General features: G+C 38.4%; 1 non-coding gene across 1 annotated transcript; it reads right to left on the bottom strand.

Annotated features, from left to right (window-relative positions):
• Positions 1-15881: 15881 nt before the first annotated feature.
• Positions 15882-15989, bottom strand: LOC148547716 (small nucleolar RNA R71). The gene has a single exon (XR_015898234.1). It is a non-coding gene; the product is annotated as a small nucleolar RNA R71 (small nucleolar RNA).
• Between the last annotated feature and the right edge of the window lie 5517 nt (positions 15990-21506).

Here is a 21506-nt window from a genome sequence, read left to right on the forward strand (position 1 = left end):
GATAATTATTTAATGATCAAAGAAACATTTTTGCATGCACAAGGACTCAATTGAACACACTAACAATTAGGTGAACCAAAGAGAGTGAGCCCACCGAACCGAACAAGGTTCATATGGTGTATAAACGTGACAATCATTTAATCACTAAGAATAATGTTTCTGAATGCACAAGGATTCAAATGAGCAAATTAACAATCAAGTGAACCAAAGGGAGCAAGCCCACCGAACCGAACAAAATTCATATGGTGAATAATAAGTTACAAACATTTAATCATCAAGAAAAATGTTTCTGAATGCACAAATATTCAAATGAACACACTAACAATTGCAAGTAGAACAAATAAATTAATTATAACCTAAAACAGAAGTTTATTTAGTTAGTAGAGTATTTTAAAAGCATTTGAAACCAAATTTTAGGGGAAATTTTAGTAGAGTATTTACCAATGGTTCTGTTGCTTCGCTAGAAATCCTTTCAAGCATCATTTGCTTTGTCCAATGGGCCACCCACGGTGTCGGGGGAGCATCAGGTCCGAACGGGCGAGGGAACTTGATTTCATGGAAGTATATGAACATCAACACAAAAACACAGCCATCAACGGACTGTTTCCTCCCCTTTCTTTTGTTTTCAACTCCTTTCATCAAGAAGTTGAGCACATATTTTGCCCAATCCCATTCCCGAATATTGTCCACATGAAAGATCGGTGGCTTATGGATCGGGGAGGCCACACTTACCGTTGTTGGCAGCAAGAAGCACTTTTGTATGAAGACAACAAAAGTCCTCTTGAATTTTTTCCGGTTCTCCTTCCCTTCAACGCTCATATCCAGCACATTCCTTGTCTTTTGGGTTAAGTTTGTTGTAATCAACCTTATCAGCAAAACGATTCCCTACAATATTTTAATAGCAAAAATTAGTCAAAAAGGCTCAGTTTAATTTTCTGTATACCAATGAACTAAAAATAAGCAGGAAGGAGAAATTGTATTACCGCCGTTGGTTATCTCCAGGGCAGCTACTACTTTTTGAGGAGTTATGTATATTTTTCCCTGGAGAGTTTTCAAGCATCCTTTCTCTTCATCAAAGCGATCAATCAATTCTCTCAAGAGGGCATGAGAGACATTCATTTCTGGGAGATGTTCCGGGGCACCAAATCCCATTTCTTCCACTATATCTTTCTTTTCTTGAGTCATATCCCTGAACACTATTGCTATTACCTTTGTTTGGCATCTGCAATCATGAGTTTTCTACAAGTTTTGAAATAGAATGTGAGGATATATTTAATGTGCATACGTTATAGTGCAGCTTCTCCTTCTTTGTCACCATTGTCTTGTTCTATTTTGCTATAATAAAAAAATTTGGTCAGTACACCGATAAGCACAAGCATGTATATCTTAATCAAGTCAATTAAAATGTCATAGGCCACCGAACCGAAACTCATTCATGCACAGAATCAAACATCATAAATGATGAAAATACTAGGAAATGATTTTTGCATGCTATCACAACAAAATAACAACAAATTTTATTTAAAGTCCTAGTTAAACTATCCACTTAACTAAATGAAAATAACAACAAATTTCATTCAAAGCCCTAGTTATACTGTAAAAATTCAATCACAGTAATCCTAAACCATGAACAAAGAAAAAGAATGCCACCGAACCGAACAATGTTCATATGATGAATAAATCGTTTTCAACTTTTAATCATCAAGAGGAGTATTTCTCCATGCAAAAGAAGTACTGAACAGAGTAACAACCAATTTCAAAGCCCTAGTTACATTATGCACTGAACTGAATGAAAATAACAACAAATTTCATTCCAAACTCTAGTTATACTGTAAAAATGCATTCACAATAGTTCGATCTACTAAACGAAGCAAATCAATCTAGTAAACCTAAAATACAACTAGGAGAAACGCGAAATTGCAAGATTTCAAATGAACAGTAGTTTTTCTCATACCTTTGGTAGTCTGTGTTACTGTTTTCATTCGTTTGTGGTTGTTCCTTGCCAAATCTTCTCGCGATTCTTCTGCAGTAGTGGTTTCCGCAGAAAACGTGACTGAATTTTGAGTGATTTTGAGAGAGATTCGAAGAGAAGGAGTGGATTCGTGCGTTTTGAAGAAGAAGGAACATTTTTTTCATAATGAAGCATGAATGTAGTGGTTTCATGTGTATAGGACGCGTGAAAGTCATGTTTATTTAATGAGATTGGAAGCACGTGAGTTGTTTTGGGCTTGGGCTAACTTAGTTACATGGTTACATGGATGTGTAGCATCTCTGCTTTTATATATGTATTTTATACTCATATCAATTAATATTTATCATTTTAATGTATTTTCCATTTTTAGGATATTTCATTCGTTAAAGCTGTGTAAAGCAAAAAATTATTTTAGGTAAAATTTCATTGTTCGTGCTTAATACAACTTTTTGTCATTTCATAATGCTCATGCTTTCTTTGATGATGACATAAATAAAAGAGTAAAGTGATAAAAAAAATTCTTCAAAATTTATATTTTAGATAGATTAATTTCACTACAAGAAAAAGGTCTATGGACACACTTTTTTCTTGCCACACTTTTATGTGGGTGGCAATTTATTAGAGATTTGACCACGTTTTTTTGCTACGCTTAAAAAGCGTGCCGAAAGGGGTCTATAGCCATGCTTTTATGAGGGTGGCAATTGATTTGAGATTTGGCCACGCTTTTTTTTGCCATGCTTAAAAAGTATAGCCATAGAGAAAACAGGCACACTTTTAAAGCATGGCAACATGATTTTGTTATAGTGACATTTTAAAAGTGTGGCCGTTTCCTACAACTCTTTTGGCACGCTTCAAAAGCGTGGCCAAAAAGGTTGCAAACAAAAAAATGTTTTAAAAAGAATATAATTAGTTAATTACATTACACACCATCTTCTAAACTCTATCTTTCTCCTTCGAATCCTAAAACTCTTCAAAACTTTTGTATTCAAAGAAGGCCCTTCAAAAGAATCCTAAACTATTCGAAAGAACCCCAGGAGTAGTAGCGACCCCAGCAATCCGAAGAACATTGTCGGCGCTCCTTGTTCCGGCGCACTAACCTTACCCCTTTTTAATTCACAAACCATAACCTAACACCCACCACACGGGCCCCCTTTCCCCTCACAACAGCGCCGCAGCCCCACTCCCCCCTTTCCCCTCTTCAGCGCACACAATACAATACACACACGCACCACCTCACCCACACGAAAGAGGAGAGCTCGAGGAAGGAGACGCTGCCTTGCTGCTAGCTCCGTCACCCGCAGCCCGCCGCCGCTTTCGAGTCAAACCCGAGAGTGTGTGTGTGTGTGTGTGTGTGTGTGCGCGCCCGCGATGATGAGAGAGGAGGAGCTGTCACCAAACACATCGCCGCCGCTGTAGGAGCTTCGCGCTTCACCATCGCCGAGGAGGGGAAAGAAGAGCTGCTCCCATCACGCCAGTCACCGTCGTGCTTCCTGGTTACCAATGAGGGAGCTGCGAGAACCATTGCCATCACGGAGGACGGGGACGCGCAAGAGGGAGCCATCACGGTGGTCGTCATCGCCGCTGTTGAGTAAATCTTCATGCTTTTTCAGTAAATCTTCGATCATCATTTAATCATTTATTTTGAATATTACAATAAATTTGTGCTTTTAATTATTATTACTCTTTTTCAGTTGATTTTAGGAAATCGAAGTTTTACTGATTCGACAAGGAAGGGAACCGGTGGAAGGAGAGAACTGCAGGTACCGTCAAGTTCCCAAAGAACAAGGTTACTATCAAGGTTTGGCTTCTCATCTGAACAAAATTCATTTGTGCTTCTTTGTTTATGTTGTTTATTCTTTGATTCATATGTGCTTCCCTAGTTCTCTGATTCTTCAGTTTGTAGGTAGTTAGAGAAGTTTAAATGATAATTGTTTGAGCCTCATATAATAATGTCAAACATAGTTCTTTTGCTTTCATTATAGTAGTTAAATCTTAAGAAGGTTAATTGGTTCATTTGTGCAACTAAGTTTTGTTCTTTTTTTTTTGTTTATGCATAACAAAATCATTGCTGAGTGTGAGTCTTTAGCAGTAAGCACTCCAAATCATTAAAAAAGGTAATTCATGGATTCCATATTTTTTTCATTTGAAAATCATACTAGAATATTATAATCTGATATGAGAAGTTGTTAATGCTCTAGCTTGATTTATATTTATAAGAAATTATGAACTAATTGGTTGAATAGCCTATCCTGGGATCCCAAACACTTTTGTCTCCATTGTTTCAAAGTGACCATATATAAATATTGATGAGCTCAACATATTGCTATTCGTTGCCACTGTTACCTTTTATTCTGCTTCTGCTTTGCTGCTGCTACCTAACATTGTGTTCCAATCTTAGCCTCAGGTGCCTTCTTCCTGTATTTGCAGAACTTCTCTCAAGAGCTTCAAAAGCTTGAAGAGTATTGCATGAACTATAAATCCATTGATTTAATGGTACCTATATATATAACTCTTTTATTAATGCTTTTACTTTGTTTAATTTTCTTCAGCACCGCTTGATTCATCTGCATTTGACCTAATGAGCTCTTTTACTTGCATGAACTAATTGAAATCTTAAAACTGAGTTGCTTGATTCATAGCACTAAGTTTGATGAAAAGAAAATTGAGTTGATACTTATTTAATTTTTGTCATTTTCTTTATTTCACACCATGTTTTTATTTTATTATCATTATTATTATTTAAAGTTGTATTGCTTAATAATTGTTGCCTTTGTTGGTGTTGATTCTTATTTTAAACTTGATATGCATCATTTATGGATGAATAGGTATATTTCCTGAACGAGTTTTGTACCTTAAGCAAGAGCTTACAAATGGTTTGATAAATCCCAATTTTGTGGTTTATCTTGTGCTTAATTTGGGAGATTTTATCAACTTATCTCACATTTATTCAATGAAATAGTATGGTTTTGTAATTCTCCCTAAATTTGTGCTTAAGTGTGAAAACATGCTTTTTAGGCCCTAAAATAGCTAAATTTAATTCACTTCAATTCCACTCGATGCCTTGATATGTTTGTTGAGTGATTTCAGATTCATAAGCCAAGTATTGGATGAAAGAAGTGAAGAGAAAAGCATGTAAAGTGGAGAATTCATGGAAAAACAAGGATTTGGAGTGCATACAGCGACGCGCACGCTTAATAGACGCGTATGCGTGAAGAGGTGCATCGTCGAAGGCGACGCGTACTAATGACAAGTCATCTTATGCTAGTTTTACAAGTATTTTTCATTAGTTTCATTAGGTTTTATGCACTTTCTTGCACCATAAGTAAGTAATTAGAGTGGATTTTTATGCCTTTGTTGAACCAATCAAACATCATTCATTTTACACAAAATCATAGGTTTTATGCTAGAATTAATTGATTTTATAAATGATGCAAAGATCTAGTGATTTTGGTGGGACTTTGATTAGTTGTTTGGTTGCTTGTAGATGAAGAAATGGTGGAAAGAGGAAATTTTGGCACACTTTTGAAGTTTGAACACGCTTTGTACCTTAGGCCACGCTTTAAAAAGCGTAGCCGATGAAAATAAAGCGTGGCGCTCAACCAAGGCCAAGCACCAAGGGAGCAAGGCCAACGTTCACTTTATTGAACGCAACGCTCCAAGAGGAAGCACCAAATGGTGCAGCACAAACCAAAGGCCAAGGGTAGCGTTGCAAGAAATGAGCGCTACGCTCACTATTGCTCCCTTTTTCGTGCCTTTCATCAAAGAGGAAGCATGCACAATGAAGAGTAGCGCTCAAGAATTCGAGCGTGGCGCTCACTTTCTCGTGCTCTTAGCCAAGGAGAGCAAGGCTCTTGCCCAAGAAATTTAAAGAAGCAAAGCGCTCTCACCAAGGCTCGAGCTTGGAACCAAGAAAAGCCAAGCATGCACAAAGCAAAACACAAGGAGTAGCGCTCAAAAACACAAGCGTAGCGCTCTCTTTTGCTACCTTTTTCGTGCCTCTCAACCAAGGAAAGCAAAGCTCACCCAAGGCTCAGCATCATGTAGCGCTCAAAGAGTGAACGGAACGCTCACAAAGTGAACGCTATGGGCTAGGGAGGCATACCAAATTGGCTCACCAACTAAGAGTGATCGTAATGTTCACTATATCAAATGGAGCACTCCCCTGGAAGGTTCCCACACTCCAAACCAACTTGAACCAAAGCCAATCGGACCCATCTTTCTTCAAATCCAAAAAACCAAAAGGCCCACTGCAAGCTTTGAAGACCAAAATAGAAAGTGTATAAATAGGATTAAGTTTGATTTGAAAAAAGGACCTTTAGCTCATTTTTAGTTTTTACTTTTAATTTTCAATTGTTTTGAATTTGGGATTTGGGAATTGAATCTGGTTTTCTTTCTGCATTTTCTTTTCTTCTGCAACTTTTAATTTCTGTTCTTGGAATTTGAATTGAGATTGAAGAGCTCCATTGATTCTAAATCTGAGAATCATCTTTCACTTTTCTTCTCAATTGTTCTAAGAATTGGATCTGAGTTTAGTTTTCTGTTTCATTTTCTTCTGCAACTTCTACTTTCTATTTTGGATCTTGAATTGAGATTGAAGAGCTCTATTGATTCAAATTCTGAGAATTATCTCTTGCTTTTCTTTTCAATTGATCTAAAGATTAGTTTTTAATCTTCTCTACTATTTTCAATTTCATTTTCTTCTGCAATTTCTCTTCTGCTTGATCAGGAGAGTAATTGAGATCTAGATTTGCTTTCTAATCTCATTGATCTTCTTCGATCTTCAATTTCTCTTTAGGATTCCACAATTGATTCAAGTTTTCTTGCTGTTTTGTCTCTTGAAGAAATTTTTCATTTCTGTTCTTGCTACTGAGATCCAGATCTGAATTCTTGCTTCTCAGAGCTCTCTGATTTACTTTAATTTGCAATTCCTTATTCAATTCCAAATCCCAGCACCCAAATCCTTTTATTTTTTAAGCAATTTACATTTCTCAGCAATTTAGATTCAGCAATTTACATTTCTTGCATTTTAAGTTTCTGCAATTTACTTTTCTTGCAATTTAAGTTTTAGCTCTTTTACTTTCTTTCTCTTTAGGTTTCTGCAACTTTACTTCTTCAGCACCTTTAGATTCAGTCAATTTACCTTCTTCACTTTTAATTTTTTGCAATTTAGCTTCTGTTGATCAAAATCACTCAATTCATCCATTATTCGCTTAACTAAATTCATCACCTAACTAAAATTACTCAATCCATCAATCCCTATGGGATCGACCTCACTCTTGTGAGTTATTACTACTTGCTGCGACCCGGTACACTTGCTGGTGAGTTTTGTGTGGAATCGCTTTACCACCCATCAAGTTTTTGGCGCCGTTGCCGGGGATTGATTTAGATTGACAATGATTAAGTAGGGTGATAATCTAGATTAAGCATTTTCTTTTCATTTTTACTAAGCACACTAACTGTTTGAATTTTTGCTTAAGCTAACACTAACTTCACTCTAGCAATAGAGTGTTTCATTTTGGTTTCTGGTTTTGTGTTTATGTCAGGAGGAAGAAGAGGTGAATCCACATCTCTTAACCTTGACGAGAGAACCCTCCGAAGATTGAGAAGAGAAGCCAGAGGGAAAGGAGTTATTGGTGAAGAGGAACTGGAGGAGGAAGATCAAGTCATGGATGATAACATTCCAGATCACACTGATGGTGTGGCCAACAACAATGGCCAACCTCAGAGGAGAGTCTTAGCCTCCTACACTATCCCCAACCCAAAGTATTGTGGGAGTAGCATCCTAACCCCCAATGTCAATGCCAACAACTTTGAACTCAAGCCTCAATTGATTACCCTGGTTCAAAATAATTGTTAGTATGGAGGAAGTGCTGTTGAGGATCCAAACCAGTATCTCTCTGTGTTTTTGAGAATTTGTGACACTATCAAAACCAATGGAGTCAATCCTGATATCTATAAGCTTCTTCTATTCCCATTTTCACTGAGAGACAAAGCCACACATTGGTTAGAAACCTTTCCTAAGGAGAGTATTACCAGCTGGGATGATTTGGTTAGCAAATTTCTAGCCAAATTCTATCCACCTCAAAGAGTTATCAAACTAAAAACTGATATGCAAACCTTCAGACAGTAAGAAGGAGAGTCATTGTATGAAGCTTGGGAGAGGTACAAAGCTCTAATCAGAAGGTGTCCAGAGGGAATGTTTAATGAATGGGTGGAGCTGCAGAATTTCTATGAAGGCTTGTCCTTACCTTCAAGGAAAGCTTTGGATTATTCCTCAGGAGGATCTTTGCAAATGATGAAAATAGCTCAAGAGGCATTTGATCTCATAGACATGGTGGCCAACAATGAGTATTTCTATTCCTCTAAAAGGCAAGCAGCTCCAAATAAGGGAGTATTTGAGCTTGAAGGAGTTGATACTATACTAGCTCAGAACAAGCTCATGCACCAGCAGCTCCAGCAACAAATTAAAACAATGTCAAAGAGAATGGATGGATTATAACTGGCAGCAGTGAGCACAACCAACTAACCATCAATGGTGTGGGGACAGCAGGAGGAAAGTTATGAGGAGCAGTAGCCTGAACAAGTGCAATACATGCATAATCAGAATTCTGGATTAAATGTCTTCTATGGAGACACTTACAATTCATCCTGGAGAAACCACCCCAATCTGAAATGGGGAGAGAACCAAAACCAGCAACCTTGGCAAAGAAATTCAAACCAAAACAATTCCTGAAACACAAACCATCAAAACCATCAAAACACTAACCAAAATCCATACAGAAAACCACAAAACAACCAACCCCAATCCAACTACTATCCACCCAACAACTCATCCACTAACCAAAATAACTATCATTCACCCTCAACATCCCATAATCAACCACAACCACCCCAAGAATTTCAAAGGATCTCCAACTTGGAGATATTGATGAAAAAGATGATGAAGCACCAAGAATTGGCCAACAAAAACTATGAAGCTTCACTGAGGAATCTAGAAAGGCAAATTGGTCAATTATCAAAGCAAACAGTGGCTGAGAGACTAACCAATGCACTACTAAGTGACACCATTCCCAACCCAAAGGAAGAATGCAAAGCTATCCAACTAAGGAGTAGAAGAACCTTGGTAAATGACAAGAAGCCAGCCGAGAAAGAAGCCACCAAGAAGCCAATAGAGGATGACAAGGCTAGCAGTAGCAAAGAGCAGGTAACAATTGAAGAAAATAACTAAGAAAGGCTCAAGGAGAAAGAGGAACCTCAAGCTTCAATGAAGGGAAAGCAAATCATGGAGGAACAGTCACAAGAACAGAGGACAATGGTAAAGACATACACTCCCTCCATTCCATATCCTCAAAGGTTTAACAAGGAAATCAAAGACCAACAGTTTCCTAAGTTCCTAGAGGTGTTTAAGAAGTTGGAGATCAATATTCTACTTGCTGAAGCCTTAGAGCAAATGCCTTTATATGCAAAATTTCTCAAATAGCTCATCAACAAGAAAAGGAGTTGGAATGAGAAGGAGACGGTAATTCTAACACAAGAATGCAGTGCTGTCATCCAAAGAGGTCTTCCTCCAAAGCTCAAAGATCCAGCAAGCTTCATCCTATCCTGCACTATAGGCAACAGAACATTGGATAAAGCTCTCTGTGACTTAGGAGCTAGAATCAATTTGATGCCCCTCTCACTAATGAAGAAGCTTGCAATAGAGGAAGTCAAGCCTACCAGGATGTCACTCCAAATGGCTGATAGATCACTCAAGATACCAAATGGGATTGTGAAAAATTTATTAGTGAAGATTGGAGAGTTTATTTTCCTTGCTGACTTTGTTATCCTAGACATGGAAGAAGAGGGACACAGTTCAATTATATTAGGATGGCCTTTCTTAGCAACAGCAAGAGCCATCATTGATGTGGAGAAAGGGGAGATGACCCTCAGGGTGCATGATGAGAAGATGATCATCAATGTCTTCAAGGCCATGCAATACCCACTAGAGAAGGAAAAGCACATGAGAGTGAAAATGATAGAAGAAGTGGAGGAGGAGCTACTGGAAGATAACAACCAGGAAGAACAAGAAGAGGAAATGGAGGTGGAACAAGAGTTCATAGAAGAGGAAGTGGTAGAAATCTCTTTTGAAAGCAAGGCAGAGGAGAAGCTAAAACAAGAGTTAAAGCCTTTTCCCCCTCACCTCAAATATGTATTTCTTGGAGAAGCAGAGGCACTGCCAGTGATTGTAAACTCCTCCTTGAACATAGAAGAGGAAACAAAGCTGATTGAAGTGTTGAAAGCTCACAAGATAGCCTTGGGTTGGACAATTAATGATATCAAAGGCATAAGTCCTGCCATTTGTATGCATAAAATTCTATTGGAGGAAGATTCAAAGCCTGTAGTTCAACCCCAAAGAAGACTTAACCCAACCATGAAGGAGGTGGTTCAAAAAGAAGTGATGAAGCTATGGAATTCTGGGATAATCTTTCCAATCTCTGACAGCTCATGGGTGAGTCCAATTCAAGTTGTACCAAAGAAGGGAGGAATGACAGTCATCTCCAATGAGAAGAATGAGTTAATTCCCACTAGGACAGTGACTGGGTGGAAGATGTGCATAGATTATAGAAGACTGAATGATGCTACAAGGAAAGATCACTTTCCTCTCCCATTCATCGACCAGATGCTGGAAAGATTGGCTGGCCATGCCTATTATTGCTTCCTGGATGGTTACTTTGGGTACAATCAAATAGTGGTGGATCCTAAGGATCAAGAAAAGACTTCCTTCACCTGTCCATTTGGAGTTTTTGCTTACAGAAGGATGCCCTTTGGTCTGTGTAATGCCCCTGCAACTTTTCAAAGGTGTATGCTTTTTATATTCTCTGACATGGTGGAAAAAATTTTAGAAGTCTTCATGGATGATTTTTCTGTCTTTGGTAATTCATTTAACACTTGCTTGCATCATTTAACTCTTGTTTTGAAAAGATGCCAAGAAACTAACTTGGTATTGAATTGGGAGAAATGCCATTTCATGGTTCTTGAAGGGATAGTTCTTGGGCATAAGGTTTCAAGAAAAGGTATAGAAGTTGACAAAGCTAAAATAGAAATCATTGAAAAGCTTCCTATACCTGTTAATGTGAAAGCAGTAAGGAGTTTTCTTGGACATGCTGGTTTTTACAGGAGGTTCATCAAAGATTTTTCAAAAATAGCTAAACCATTGAGCAATTTGCTAATGATTGATATTCCTTTCATCTTTGATGACAATTGCAAGCATGCCTTTGAAACTTTAAAGAGAAAACTCATTACAGCACCAATTATCACACCCTTTGATTGGGAATTACCTTTTGAACTCATGTGTGATGCAAGTGACTTTGCAAATGGTGCTGTACTGGGGCAAAAGAAAGACAAGTTGCATCATGTTATATACTATGCTAGCAAGGTGTTAAATGAGGCACAAAAAAATTACACCACCACTGAGAAAGAGCTCTTGGCAATTGTATATGTATTTGATAAATTTAGACAATACTTGATTGGTTCAAAGGTTATAGTGTATATTGATCATGCTGCTCTCAAGTATCTCATGTCTAAATAGGATTCAAAGCCAAGGCTTATTAGGTGGGTGTTGCTGCTACAAGAATTTGATATTGAAGTGAGAGATAGGAAAGGAAATGAGAATCAAGTAGCAGACTGATGAGCGGATAATTTATACGCTTTTTGGCATTGTTTTTAGTATGTTTTTAGTATGATCTAGTTACTTTTAGGGATGTTTTCATTAGTTTTTATGTTAAATTTGTATTTCTGGACTTTACTATGAGTTTGTGTGTTTTTCTGTGATTTTAGGTATTTTCTGACTGAAATTGAGGGACTTGAGCAAAAATCAGATTCAGAGGTTGAAGAAGGACTGCTGATGCTGTTGGATTCTGACCTCCCTACATTCAAAGTTGATTTTCTGGAGCTACAGAACTCGAAATGGCGCGCTTCCAATTGCGTTGGAAAGTAGACATCCAGGGCTTTCCAGCAATATATAATAGTCTATACTTTGGCCAAGAATAAATGACGTAAACTGGCGTTCAACGCCAGCTTTCTACTCAAATCTGGCGTCCAGCGCCAGAAAAGGATCCAAAACCAGAGTTGAACGCCGAAACTGGCACAAATACTGGCGTTCAACTCCACAAATGGCCTCTACACGTGCAACACTTAAGCTCAGCCCAAACACACACCAAGTGGGCCCCGGAAGTGGATTTATGCATCAATTACTCACTTCTGTAAACCCTAGTAGCTAGTTTATTATAAATAGGACCTTTTACTATTGTATTAGACGTCTTTTTGACCATCTTTGATCAGTGTAAACCATCTTGGAACGCATTGTTCTTAGATCAGAGGGGCTGGCCATTCGGCCATGCCTAGACCTTTCCCTTATGTATTTTTAACGGTAGAGTTTCTACACTCCATAGATTAAGGTGTGGAGCTCTGCTGTTCCTCAAAGATTAATGCAAAGTACTACTATTTTCTATTCAATTCTTCTTATTTCGCTTCTAAGATATCCATTCGCACCCAAGAACGTGATGAAGGTGATGATTATGTGTGACGCTCATCACCATTCTCCCCTATGAACACGTGCCTGACAAACACTTCTGTTCTACATGAAATAAGCTAGAATGAATATCTCTTAGATCTCCTAACCAGAATCTTCGTAGTGTAAGCTAGAATGATGGCGGCATTCAAGAGAATCCGGAAGGTCTAAACCTTGTCTGTGGTATCCCGAGTAGGATTCAATGAATGAATGACTGTGATGAGCTCCAAACTCGCGATTGTAGGGCGTTAGTGACAGACGCAAAAGGATAGTAAATCCTATTCCAGCATGATCGAGAACCGACAGATGAATAGCCGTGCCGTGACAGGGTGCGTGAGCATATTATTCACTGAGAGGATAAGATGAAGCCATTGACAAGGGTGATGCCTCCAGACGATTAGCCGTGTCGTGACAGGGCATTGGATCATTTTCCCGAGAGATGACTGAAAGTAGCCATTGACAGTGGTGATGTATCACATAAAGCCAGCCATGGAAAGGAGTAAGACTGATTGGATGAAGATAGCAGGAAAGCAGAGGTTCAGAGGAACGAAAAGCATCTCCATTCGCTTATCTGAAATTCCTACCAATGATTTACATAAGTACCTCTATCCCTATTCTATTAATTAATATTCGAAAACACCATTGTCAATTTATATCTACCTAACTGAGATTTGCAAGGTGACCATAGCTTGCTTCATACCAACAATCTCCGTGGGATTCGACCCTTACTCACGTAAGGTATTACTTGGACGACTCAGTGCACTTGCTGGTTAGTTGTATCGAAGTTGTGAACCATGGTATTGGCACCATGTTCTTGGCGCCATTGCCAGGGAAAGAAAGAGCCATGAATTTTACATAATTAAAGTGTAATCACGATTACGCGTACCAAGTTGCTCACGTTGCCAGGGATTGTTCGAGCCTGGACATCACAATTTCGTGCACCAAGTTTTTGGCGCCGTTGCCGGGGATTGTTCGAGTTTGGACAACTGACGGTTCATCTTGTTGCTCAGATTAGGTAATTTTCTTTTTATTTTCTTTTCAAAAATTTTTCAAAAATCTTTCAAAAATTTTTCTTTTGTTTTCGAAAAAAATATAAAAATGTTTTAAAAAATTTGATTCAAAATTTTTAAGAATGAATTCTAGTGTTTCATGAAGCATGTGAAGCCTGGCTGGCTGTAAAGCCATGTCTAATTCCTTTGGGAATGAGTATGTCAGGCGTGTCATGTCTGATTTACATGCTGAAGCTTGGCTGGCCATTGGCCATGTCTAGTGTTTTGGATTGGAGCTTTCATTGAAAGCTTGGCTGGCTCATGAGCCATGTCTAATTCCTGGACTGAAGCTTTAGACTAAGATTGCAAGATTTCTAGAATTCATATTAAAAATTTTGGAATCCTTATTTTTTCTTTTTCAATTAATTTTCGAAAAAAAAAATACAAAAAAATTAGAAAATCATAAAAATCAAAAATATTTTTCTGTTTCTTGTTTGAGTCTTGAGTCATATCATAAGTTTGGTGTCAATTGCATGTGCATCTTGCATTTTTCGAAAATTCTCATGCATTCATGGTGTTCTTCATGATCTTCAAGTTGTTCTTGGTAAGTCTTCTTGTTTGATCTTGATGATTTTTTGTTTTGTGTCTTTTCATGTTTTTCATATGCATTCTTGAATTCTTAGTGTCTAAGCATTAAAGAATTCTAAGTTTGGTGTCTTGCATGTTTTCTTTGCATTAAAAATTTTTCAAAATATGTTCTTGATGTTCATCTTGACATCCAAAGTGTTCTTGGTGTTCATCTTGACATTCATATCATTCATGCATGCATTCATGGTTTTGATTCAAAATTTTCATGCATTGAGTCTTTTTGTTGTTTTTCTCTCTCATCATAAAAATTCAAAAATAAAAAAAAATATATCTTTCCCTTTTTCTCTCATCAAATTCGAAAATTTGGATTGACTTTTTCAAAAATTTTTAAATCAAATTGTTTCTTATGAGTCAAATCAAATTTTCAATTTGAAAATCTTATCTTTTTCAAAATCTTTTTCAAAAATCAAATATTTTTCAAAATTCTTAGTTATTTTCGAAAAATTTCAAAAATATTTTTCAAAAATCTTTTTCTTATTTTTATATCAAATTTTCGAAAATAACATAATCAATTAATGTTTTGATTCAAAAATTTGAAGTTTGTTACTTGCTTGTTAAGAAAGATTCAAACTTTAAGTTCTAGAATCATATCTTGTGATTTCTTGTGAATCAAGTCATTAATTGAGATTTTAAAAATCAAATCTTTTTCAAAATTAGTTTCTAAAATATCTTCTTATCTTATCTTTTTCAAAAATATCTTTTCAAAATATCTTTTCTAACTTCCTAACTTCTTATCTTTTCAAAATTTGTTTCAACTAACTAACTAACTTTTTGTTTGTTTCTTAACTTTTTCAAAACTACCTAACTAACTCTCTCTCTCTAATTTTCGAAAATATCTCCCCTCTTTTTCAAAAATTTCTTTTTAATTAGCTAATTATTCTTATTTTTATTTTTAATTTTAAAAATTTTTTCGAAAAAATACTAACATTTTTCAAAAACCATTTTCGAAAATCACTAACTCTTTTTCAAAAATATTTTTCGAAAATTATCCCTCCCCCATCTTATTCTATTTATTCATTCATATCCTAACATCTCATCTCACATCTCTGCCATCCTCACGGTTGTGTTTCTTCCATTATATTACATTCTTTGTCTCCCCCTCTTCTTCTACTCACACAGGGATCCCTATACTGTGGTATAAAGGATCTCTATTATTATTATTATTTTTCTGTGCCTTCTTCTTTGTCATATGAGCAGGAGCAAGGATAAGAACATTCTTGTGGAAGCAGATCCAGAACCTGAAAGGACTCTGAAGTGAAAATTAAGAGAAGCTAAAATACAACAATCTAGAGATAACCTTTCAGAAATTTTCGAATAGGAAAATGATATGGCAGCCGAAAATAATAATAATGCAAGGAAGATGCTTGGTGACTTTACTGCACCTAATTCCAATTTACATGGAAGAAGCATCTCCATTCCTGCCATTGGAGCAAACAACTTTGAGCTGAAACCTCAATTAGTTTCTCTGATGCAGCAGAACTGCAAGTTTCATGGACTTCCATCTGAAGATCCTTTTCAGTTCTTAACTGAATTTTTGCAGATATGTGATACTGTTAAGACTAATGGAGTATATCCTGAAGTCTACAGGCTCATGCTTTTCCCTTTTGCTGTAAGAGACAGAGCTAGATTATGGTTAGATTCTCAACCCAAAGACAGCCTGAACTCTTGGGATAAGCTGGTCACGGCTTTCTTAGCCAAGTACCTTCCTCCTCAAAAGCTGAGCAAGCTTAGAGCTGATGTTCAAACCTTCAGACAGAAAGAAGGTGAATCCCTCTATGAAGCTTGGAAAAGATACAAACAGTTGACCAAAAAGTGTCCTTCTGACATGCTTTCAGAATGGACCATCCTGGATATATTCTATGATGGTTTATCTGAGCTATCAAAGATGTCACTGAACACTTCTGCAGGTGGATCCATTCACCTAAAGAAAACGCCTGCAGAAGCTCAAGAACTCATTGACATGGTTGCAAATAACCAGTTCATGTACACTTCTGAAAGGAATCCTGTGAATAATGGGACGCCTATGAAGAAGGGAGTTCTTGAGATTGACACTCTGAATGCCATATTGGCTCAAAACAAAGTATTGACTCAGCAAGTCAATATGATTTCTCAGAGTCTGAATGGAATGCAAGCTGCATCCAACAGTACTCAAGAGGCATCTTCTGAAGAAAAAGCTTATGATCCTGAAAACCCTGCAATAGCAGCGGTGAATTACTTAGGTGAACCTTATGGGAACACCTATAACTCATCATGGAGAAATCATCCCAATTTCTCATGGAAGGATCAAAAGCCTCAACAAGGCTTTAATAATGGTGGGAGAAATAGGTTTAATAATAATAAACCTTTTCCACCATCCACTCAGCAACAGACAGAGAACTCTGAACAAAATACTTTTAATTTAGCAAATCTAGTCTCTGATCTGTCTAAGGCCACTGTAAGTTTCATGAATGAAACAAGATCTTCCATTAGAAATTTGGAAGCACAAGTGGGCCAGCTGAGTAAAAGGATCACTGAAATCCCTCCCAATACTCTTCCAAGCAATACAGAAGAGAATCCAAAAGGAGAGTGCAAGGCCATTGACATAAGCACCATGGCCGAACCCAATGAGGGAGTGGAGGACGTGAATCCCAAGGAGGAAGACCTCCTGGGACGTCCAGTGATCAATAAGGAGCTTCCCTCTGAGGAACCAAAGGAATCTGAGGCTCATCTAGAGACCATAGAGATTCCACTGAACCTCCTTATGCCCTTCATGAGCTCTGATGAGTACTCCTCTTCTGAAGAGAATGAGGATGTTACTGAAGAGCAAACCGTCAAGTTTCTTGGTGCAATCATGAAGCTGAATGCCAAATTATTTGGCATTGATACTTGGGAAGTTGAACCTTCCTTGTTCAATCAATGAACTAAGTGATCTGGATCAACTGACATTGCCTCAGAAGAGACAGGATCCTGGAAAGCTCATAATACCCTGCACCATAGGCACCATGATCTTTAAGGCTCTGTGTGACCTTGGTTCAGGAATAAACCTCATGCCCCTCTCTGTAATAGAGAAACTGGGAATCTACGGGGTGCAAGCTGCTAAAATCTCATTAGAGATGGCAGATAATTCAAGAAAATAGGCATATGGACAAGTAGAGGACGTGTTAGTAAAGGTTGAAGGCCTTTACATCCCTGCTGATTTCATAGTCCTGGATACTGGAAAGGAAGAGGATGAATCCATCATCCTAGGAAGACCTTTCCTGGCTACAGCAAGAGCTGTGATTGATGTTGACAGAGGTGAAATAGTCCTTCAATGGAATGAGAACTCCCTTGTGTTTAAAACTCAAGGATCTTCCTCTGCAACCATGGAGAGGAAGCATGAAAAGCTTCTCTCAAAGCAGAGTCAACTAAAGCCCCCACGGTCAAACTCTAAGTTTGGTGTTGGAGAGTCTCAACAAAGCTCTGCACATCTGTGAGGCTCCATGAGAGCCCACTGTCAAGCTATTGACATTAAAGAAGCGCTTGTAGGGAGGCAACCCAATGTTTATCTAATTTTTATTTTTATTGTTGTTTTTCATATTTTCTTAGGTTCATGATCATGTGGAGTCACAAAATAAATATAAAAATTGAAAACAGAATCAAAAACAGCAGAAGAAAAATCACACCCTGGAGGAGCATCTGTCTGGCGTTCAGCGCCAGAACAGAGCATGGTTCTAGCGCTGAACGCCCAAAATGGGCAGCTTCTGGGCGCTGAACGCCAGAACAGGCATGGTTCTGGCGTTCAACGCCAGAAATGGCACACAAATGGGCGTTGAACGCCCAAAATGGCCACCAACCTGGTGCTGAACGCCCAGAGTTGGGTGCAAAGGCATTTTTACATGCCTAATGGGTGCAGGGATGTAAATCCTTGAAACCTCAGGATCTGTGGACCCCACAGGATCCACTCAGGATCTGTGGACCCCACAGGATCCCCACCTACCTCCACTCACTTCTTCTCACCACTCTCTTTCACACAACCTCATAAACACTCTTCCCCAAAAACCCTTCACCAATCACCTCAATCTCTCTTCCCCATCACCTCTTCACCACTCACATCCATCCACTCTTCCCCATAAACCTACCTCATAAACTCCACCTACCTTCAAAAATTCAAAACCAATTTCCCACCCAAACCCACCCATATGGCCGAAACCTTCCCCCCTCCCTTCCCTATATAAAGACCTCCATTCTTCATCAAATTCACACAATACATCCCTCTACACTCCTCTTGGCCGAAACCACATCTCCCTCTCCCTCTCCATATTTCTTCTTCTTCTTCTTCTATTCTTTTGTTTATTGCTTGAGGGCGAGCAATATTCTAAGTTTGGTGTGGTAAAAGCATAAGCTTTTTGTTTTTCCATTACCATTGATGGCACCTAAGACCGGAGAATCCTCTAGAAAGGGGAAAGGGAAGACAAGAGCTTCCACATCCGAGTCATGGGAGATGGAAAGGTTCATCTCCAAAGCCCATCAAGACCACTTCTATGATGTTGTGGCCAAGAAGAAGGTGATCCCTGAGGTCCCTTTCAAACTCAAAAGAAATGAGTATCCGGAGATCCGACATGAAATTCAAAGAAGAGGTTGGGAAGTTCTAACAAATCCCATCCAACAAGTCGGCATCCTAAGGGTTCAAGAGTTCTATGCTAATGCATGGATCACCAAGAACCATGATCAAAGTAAGAACCCAGATCCAAAGAACTATGTTACAATGGTTCGGGGGAAATACTTGGATTTTAGTCCGGAAAATGTGAGGTTGGCGTTCAACTTGCCAAACATGGAAGAGAACGCACACCCCTACACAAGGAGAGTCAACTTTGATCAAAGGTTGGACCAAGTCCTTATGGACATATGTGTAGAAGGAGCACAATGGAAGATTGACTCCAAAGGCAAGCTGGTTCAACTGAGAAGATTGGACCTCAAGCCTATAGCTAGAGGATGGTTGGAGTTCATTCAATGCTCAATCATTCCCACTAGCAACCGGTCTGAAGTTACTATAGACCGGGCCATCATGATCCATAGCATCATGATTGGAGAAGAGGTGGAAGTTCATGAGATTATACCTCAAGAACTCTACAAGGTGGCTGACAAGTCCTCCACTATGGCAAGGTTAGCCTTTCCTCACCTCATCTGCCACCTATGCAATTCGGCTGGGATTGACATAGAGGAAGATATCCTCATTAAAGAGGACAAGCCCATCACTAAGAAAAAGATGGAGCAAGCAAGAGAGCCCATTCATGGAGCTCAAGAGGCGCAAGAAGCTCATTTCCATGAGATCCCGGAGATGCCTCAAATGCACTTTCCTCCACAAAACTATTGGGAGCAAATCAACACCTCCCTAGGAGAATTGAGTTCCAATATGGGACAACTAAGGGTGGAACATCAAGAGCACTCCATCATGCTTCATGAAATAAGAGAAGATCAAAAAGCAATGAGGGAGGAGCAACAAAGACAAAGAAGAGACATAGAAGAGCTCAAGGACATCATTGGTTCCTCAAGAAGGAAACGCCACCATCACTAAGGTGGATTCATTCCTTGTTCTTATTTCTTCTGTTTTTCGTTTTCTATGTTATGTGCCTAATTGTGTTTGTGTCTTCATTACATGATCATTAGTAGTTAGTAACTTTGTCTTAAAGTTATGAATGTCCTATGAATCCATCAACTCTCTTAAAATAAAAACTGTTTTAATTCAAAAGAACAAGAAGTACATGAGTTTCGAATTTATCCTTGAACTTAGTTTAATTATATTGATGTGGTGACAATGCTTCTTGTTTTCTGAATGTATGCTTGAACAGTGCATATGTCTTTTGAAGTTGTTGTTTAAAAATGTTAAATATGTTAGCTCTTGAAAGAATGATGACTAGGAGACATGTTATTTGATAATCTGAAAAATCAAAAAAGAAAAATGATTCTTGAAGCAAGAAAAAGCAGCAAAGAACAAAGCTTGCAGAAAAAAAATAGGCGAAAAAAATAGAAAGAAAAAAAAAGCAAGCAGAAAAAGCCAAAGCTCTTAAAACCAAGAGGCAAGAGCAAAAAGCCAATAACCCTTAAAACCAAAAGGCAAGGGCAAATAAAAAGGATCCCAAGGCTTTGAGCATCAGTGGATAGGAGGGCCTAAAGGAATAAAATCCTGGCCTAAGCGGCTAAACCAAGCTGTCCCTAACCATGTGCTTGTGGCGTGAAGGTGTCAAGTGAAAACTTGAGACTGAGCGGTTAAAGTCAAGGTCCAAAGCAAAAAAAGAGTGTGCTTAAGAACCCTGGACACCTCTAATTGGGGACTTTAGCAAAGCTGAGTCACAATCTGAAAAGGTTCACCCAATTATGTGTCTGTGGCATTTATGTATCCGGTGGTAATACTGGAAAACAAAGTGCTTAGGGCCACGGCCAAGACTCATAAAGAAGCTGTGTTCAAGAATCATCATACTGAACTAGGAGAGTCAATAACACTATTCGAAATCTGAAGTTCCTATAGATGCCAATCATTCTGAACCTCAATGGATAAAGTGAGATGCCAAAACTATTCAAGAGGCAAAAAGCTATAAGTCCCGCTCATATGATTGGAGCTCTGTTTCATTGATAGTTTGGAATTTATAGTATATTCTCTTCTTTTTATCCTATTTGATTTTCAGTTGCTTGGGGACAAGCAACAATTTAAGTTTGGTGTTGTGATGAGCGGATAATTTATACGCTTTTTGGCATTGTTTTTAGTATGTTTTTAGTAGGATCTAGTTACTTTTAAGGATGTTTTCATTGGTTTTTATGTTAAATTCACATTTCTGGACTTTACTATGAATTTGTGTGTTTTTTTGTGATTTCAGGTATTTTCTGACTGATGCTGTTGGATTCTGACCTCCCTGCACTCAAAGTGGATTTTCTGGAGCTACAGAACTTGAAATGACGCGCTTCCAATTGCGTTGGAAAGTAGACATCCAGGGCTTTCCAGCAATATATAATAGTCCATACTTTGGCCAAGAATAGACGACATAAATTGGCGTTCAACGCCAGCTTTCTACCCAAATCTGGCGTCCAACGCCAGAAAAGGATCCAAAACCAGAGTTGAACGCCCAAACTGGCACAAATACTGGCGTTCAACTCCACAAATGGCCTCTGCACGTGCAACACTTATGCTCAGCCTAAACACACACCAAGTGGGCCCCGGAAGTGGATTTATGCATCAATTACTCACTTCTGTAAACCCTAGTAGCTAGTTTATTATAAATAGGACCTTTTACTATTGTATTAGACGTCTTTTTGACCATCTTTGATCAGTGTAAACCATCTTGGAACGCATTGTTCTTAGATCAGAGGGGCTGGCCATTTGGCCATGCCTAGACCT

This window comes from Arachis ipaensis, chromosome B8, assembly GCF_059453495.1.
Source record: "Arachis ipaensis isolate K30076 ecotype BB chromosome B8, ASM5945349v1, whole genome shotgun sequence".
Taxonomy (NCBI): Eukaryota; Viridiplantae; Streptophyta; class Magnoliopsida; order Fabales; family Fabaceae; genus Arachis; species Arachis ipaensis.